Source organism: Pteropus vampyrus, unplaced genomic scaffold, assembly GCF_000151845.1.
Source record: "Pteropus vampyrus isolate Shadow unplaced genomic scaffold, Pvam_2.0 Scaffold448, whole genome shotgun sequence".
Taxonomy (NCBI): Eukaryota; Metazoa; Chordata; class Mammalia; order Chiroptera; family Pteropodidae; genus Pteropus; species Pteropus vampyrus.
The window spans coordinates 276,921-282,835 of NW_011889229.1; the positions used below are offsets into that span (position 1 = coordinate 276,921).

The 5,915-nt window shown below is 43.0% G+C and overlaps 1 protein-coding gene and 1 pseudogene across 1 annotated transcript in view; both read left to right on the forward strand.

Annotated features, from left to right (window-relative positions):
• LOC105306604 (zinc finger protein 665-like) overlaps positions 1 to 5,915 on the forward strand; it is a 37,377-nt gene that overhangs the window by 9,413 nt on the left and 22,049 nt on the right. The gene's annotated exons all lie outside the window — the stretch shown is intronic.
• The window catches only part of LOC111732355, a 2,305-nt pseudogene continuing 1,680 nt past the window's right edge, over positions 5,291 to 5,915 (forward strand).

The following is a 5,915-nucleotide window of genomic DNA, read 5'->3' on the forward strand; positions in this document are numbered from 1 at the left end:
TATTTCTGCTTTAGTAGCAAATTTTTAATGTGAATATGTTCTGTTTTCATCTTCATTGAATTCAGGTTACATTTTTGTTTCCATCCTAATTTATTGTCCTCGGGTTAGTCACAGTACATTATTTTTTAAAATTTATTTATGTAAATTAGTTTTAAGTATACAGTACATGGGTTAGACATCTTTATAGTTCATAAAATGATCCCCCCAATTGCTCCCTCCCTCCCCTGGCCCTAGCCATCATATTAATGCTAATTGCATTCCTTCTGCCGTGCTCCCCATCCCCATTACCATCCATCAGCTACTAATTTGTACTTCTTTAACCCTTAACCCCATTCTCCCAGCCCCCCGACCCCTGTCCATCACCAAATTGTCCACTATATTTGTAAGTCTGTTTTTGATTAGTTCTTTTTGTTCCTTAGATTCCACATATAAGTGAAATCATATGGTATTTATCTTTCTCTGTCTGACTTATTTCACACAGCATAATAACCTCTAAGTCCATCCATGTTATTGCAACTGGTAGGATTTCATTTTTTTAAATGGCTGAGTAATATTTCATCATATATATGAACCATAATTTTTTTTATCCAGTCTGTTGATGGGCATTTAGGTTGCTTCCATATCTTGGCTATTGTAAATTGTGCTGCCATGAATATTGGAGTGCATAGATCTTTACGAAATATTGTTTTGGTTCACAAGTACATTATTATTTTAACAAATATTTGAGGACTTCCAAGAGCTTTTTCTGTTATTGATTTCTTTTAATTTCATTGCTGTCACAGACATAGTTTGTGTGATTGTTTTCAAATTTATCGAGCCTTGTTTGATGGCCCCAAATATGGTTTGTCTTGGTAGAGTGCTATGTACATTTATTTATAGATTGTGTATAATTTTCATGGTAGGTGGAGTGTTCTTAAAATCCAGCTGTTCCCTACTGTGTGTTTTTTCCCTATGTGTCCCTTTTACTATCATACTACTACCACCCTCACCGAGAACACTTCACTTCTGACACTTCTGGTCACCAGGTGTTTGGAGGTCCCCGCCCCCCCCTCCCCCATATACCAGGAAATATTCTAGAACAGCAGCTGGGTGTCCTACCACTTAATGCAATTATAATGCATCGCCCCAGAGATGGCATCAGCTTCCATAGGTTAAGGGCTCAGTGCCAAAGGCTGCCCCTCTTGCCTCCAACAAAGATGCCACTGGGAAATGCGGGCAGTTATCTGTGCTTCTGGCCCAGCAGGGATAGATCGAAGGTTTCATCAATGTCTTTTGCTATGGCATCTCATAGATTTCCAGTTGAAGAGTATGACGATACAGATGAACAGTCAAGATGATCACATACATAGGGCCAAGTCTGGGAGGGTGCCAAGGACAGGAGCTTCAGTTTTTGTGAATTGCAATGTGTCATTTTCTTGGTGTGGATGTTTCACTCACCTGGAAGTCTCTGAACTCTCTACTATTGGGATTTTATGGTGGCTTCTTCCTGTAGGCATGATCAATAAGTAACATCTCCAGTCCTTCCCCATTGACTGTGAGGGTGGAGCTGAAAGTTTCCAACTTCTAATCATGGTGTGGTCTTTCTTGTCACGAGGTTCCATCATGAAGCCACCCAGAGTTACCTCTATACAATAAAAGATGCTCCTGGTGTTCACATCACTTAGGAAATTACAAGCATTTTTGGAGTGGTCAGGATCAAGGGCAGAGACCCATATGTATGTTTTTGTATTATAGTTCAAAAAATGTCAATTTGGTCAATCTCATTGATTGATAGCATTGATAGAAACTTTCTAGGTATTCATTTTCTGTCTACTTGTTCTATTATTGACAAATGTCCATGAAAATCTCTCAAAATATTTGTGCATTGGGGTTTTCTTTATTGCAACCCTATCTTTTTTTTCCTAAGGGTTTTGAAGTTGGGGCCATAGATTATGATTAACATGTCTTCATGGTGAATTTATTTCTTCATGATTATGAAATAGGTTTCACCATCCCTAGTCATAGTATTTGTTTGCTAATCTATTTTGATCTTGATATAGGTACTCCAGTTTTAATACTATTCAGTTTTTTTCCCCCTGCTTTTATTTTGTGGGGTTTTTTTTTCTATTTTTTTGTTGTTGTTTTGGGATTTTTTTTGTACTACCTTTATATTTAAAGATACTATTTAATTACATTCATCCATGAGAGTGTACGTAAGTTAGTATTTTCAACATTTTAACCGTGATGAGTGCCTTGAATGCTTTACTCCCGTCACTTCCACCAGGTAGCTGTGTTTAAAGTTTTTATTTCCCCTGTTTTTTTAATACATTTAATTCTACTTTTTAAAATTTTTATTCTCCACTTCCTCACCTTTGGCACTCGTCAATATGTTCTTTATGTCTGCTTATGTTTTGTTTTTTTCTTGTTGTTTTGACCCCTTATAAAAGAAAATCTCCTTTCTGTCTGACTCTTGAGAGCTTTGGAACTCTTGTACTCAGAGGATTCTCTCTACAGAAATAATCTTTTGTATAAAGTCTCTCTCTACTGAAGTCCAGATTTAAAAATTCGAGTGGTAAATATTGTTTCATTTTTGCTTAAAAATGAATATCTCAGTTTTGTGATATACAGTTTAATAAGGTCAAACTAGTTCCTGTTTTCAAATTTGTGAAGCCTTCAATATGTTGACATCTTTTATAATCTAATAATTTGCATCTGTTTTATAATGACATTACAGGGAGATATGTTAAAAATTTCCAGTAACAGAAGAAATTCTTTTCTTCTTATGAATATATTTATTTTACTCCCTTGTCAATTTCACAGTGAAGAAAAGTCTTCATAAATAAAATAAATTTTGGATTTTTCCAAACTATTCTGAGTTTGATAAAAAGTTCCACAGGCCATGTATTTGCTTTTGAACATGGTAGTCCACGTTGAAATCTCTTTCATGCCAACATGGCTTGTTGGTAATATTATATAATACTGTATGATCTACATAATCTACCTTCCAAAGATCCACAAATTGGTTCCTAACATTGTAGTTTATAAAAAACATGTTCAGGAAAGAAATGCATGGAATAATTTGACAAAAGGATTGCAATAAGCTTTCAGTTACATCAGGGTGAACCATAGAGATTAAAACTGAGGATGCAAACTATAAATGTTAAGTGAAGGCATCTATCAAAATAGATGCCTAGTTTTCACAACTGGAAAAATTCGTCCTATCAAAACCAACATTTGCAATACAGACAGGAAAGTTCTGATCTACTTTTCATCGATAAGCAAATATTACAGTTATAGATATTAGAAAAAAACCTTCTAGGCAGGATCACTCTCCTCTAATTATCAGAGAGTTCTTCTGGGGAGACCTTAAAGTATTATGGAGTGGGCTACATATATAACTAAGAGTCAAACATCATTAAACATCAGTAATTACATATCTAAGAGAAACCTTGAAAATATCAAGTGTGTGACAAAGATCGTATCAAAAATTCAATCCTTGGGGGATCGGCATCATATTAATTTTGGAAAGAAATCTTACAAATTTAATGAACAATAATGTTCAGGCTTTACCAAATATTAGGTAAGTGAAAAGTAACGCGAATGAGGGGGAATGGGGGCCCGGGTTCCGCCCCTGCAATGATCCCCACTCCCGGTGGGTACCGCCCCACCATCCTGCAGGAAAACCAGGCCTGGTCGGTATTCAGGCCGCGCCCCTTCCCGGAAGCGCTCGGCCCAGGCCCCGCCTATGGCCTGGGTTTCCGGCCACGCCCACGCGGAGTTGCTTGCAGACCTGAAGCGCTAAAGCGGAGGGGAAGGTCTCCTTGGCGGTCGCGATTTTGGGGGTCGCTACGGACGGGGAAGTCCCCGCACCCGCGCGTCCTACAGCAGTGAGTCCGGCGCCTAAGGGAGGTGTCCGCGTCCCCAACTCCTCGCTGCAGGTGCAGGGTCCGCGGTCCTTCCGGGTAAACTGAGGCGGTTCCGCCTGGGGTCCAGCTGCCTTCGATTCGTTTCCTGCTCAAAACCACGCGCCGCGTGCGGCCTGGGGAGATGGACCCGGGAGCGGGGTTCGGACCCGCGGCGCCCCTGTCCCGGCCCCGCCGCCCTCGGCGGAGGGAACCCCGCTTCCTCCCGGGCCAGGGCTTCTGCGGACTCCCTTCCATCCCCAACGTAGTAAGGGGCCCGAATCCCAAGAGGCGCACACTGTTCGGGGTGGGGGGGATTTAGGAGGGAAGAACGCAGGTGTCGCCGGAAGAAGTCACCAGGCACTCGCGCGGGGAGGGGCCTCAGGGAAGCGGGGAGGCGACGGGGAGGCCAGGACAGCGGCAGGAGGGGCGAGGGGATCACGAGAAAGTGAGACAGACTTGTTACCGGTTCTGGGGAGTCTTGGCCCTCCTAGACCTCGGTTCTTGGCTTCCGGTCAGGATGGAATTGAAGACGGGCGCCTACTCTCAGACGGAGAGCGGTCAGACTCAAGGCAGAGCTACCCCTGTTCTTGTGGGTTTCGGGATTTTAATCATTAATCTAACTAAAATGTGGAACATTCGTGTTTTGGGGGGCGATCCCTTTATGGAAAGAAAGTGTTTTTGAAGGAGTTAAGAGAGTTGGGCCTTTATTCCCTGGCACGTATGAAGACATCGGCTGGGAAGAGCGAGCTGCAAACAGCCGCTCCCACGGACCTTGTTTGTGCTTACCCCGGGTATTTGCCCTAGGCGTTGCACGCAAGCCAAGGCGCCCCCACCCTGCACACGGGAAGGGGCTGAAGAGTCAGATGCACGCACTGACCTTCCTCGGGGACAAGCAGAACAAGAACGATCGGTGCAGGGACAAGGAACTCAAAGAATGAGGCTAAGATTAGGACACTGGAAGTAAGATAGGGACAGAAGCCAGGTTCCAGCCTTTAAAAATAAAACGCTGACAGTCTTTTACCCTGTCTGTCTTCTGTGTTCATTCTCTCCTATCCAATTCACAGGAACCGCAACAGTTTTCTTCCAGAATCTGGGAGAAGCTTGCCATGTTTGGGCTTTTCGGAACTGTCATGGCGTCAGATGCATGCTGGGCACAGCCTTGACCGCAATGCTAATATAATGATCGCGTAATGAAGCAAAGGTGAATTCTAGGTCACACCGCTGTCATTTTGCGCATTCCTATGTGGAGGACTTACCCTATCTTTTTCCTTTCCACTTTAACAGGATATTTTAAACCACAACAAGCTTCACCACGTCTAACCTATTGTTCAAGGCAGTTTTTCCTTTTAGCGGCTCTGGGGAAGGGTCCTAATGTAACCCCTACTGTAGAATGACAGAGGATTAGACAACTGAGAGGGTACCATGGTCAGGGAGGGATCTTTAAACAGACGACAATATCGAGGAGGTGCAGGGTCTTGTCAAGTGACAGCAAACAGAAAGAGTAACTCGAGTCTCACCATCCTGTCCTGTCCCAGCCTCTCACGTACATGAAGGTGCTCATCCAGGTGGGATGTGAGCCTCTTCCTCCAACAATAGGACGGTATATTTTTTGGGCGGCAAGTTTGTTAGCTTCCTGGTCTCTCTTGTTACACTCAGCACATTGCGAGCATCTTTGGGAAGTGTGGTTTGTTCACAGGCTTAACTCTAAGACTGTGTTCAGGAGTCCTTGGAACTGCGGTCCATGGTCAAGTTTTACAGCATTAGCAGGAGAGTGAGAAGGTTGAGTTAAGAGCTGGAAATGTACAGAAAGACGTCTCATCCTTCCTCCACCAAATTATCAAGGAGACATCACGTGAGACAATGCTCCTGCCGCTGCCCTCATCACACATCCCTTCCACGTGATCAGTCTGCGATCTACGGTTCAATTTGTTGATCATAGTTCTGTGGACTTTCTGACTTCATAGTAACTATATATTGGGAAGAGGGCATACTGGGTTTTTTGTGGGTCTTATTCCTTGCCTACTAGGTGAC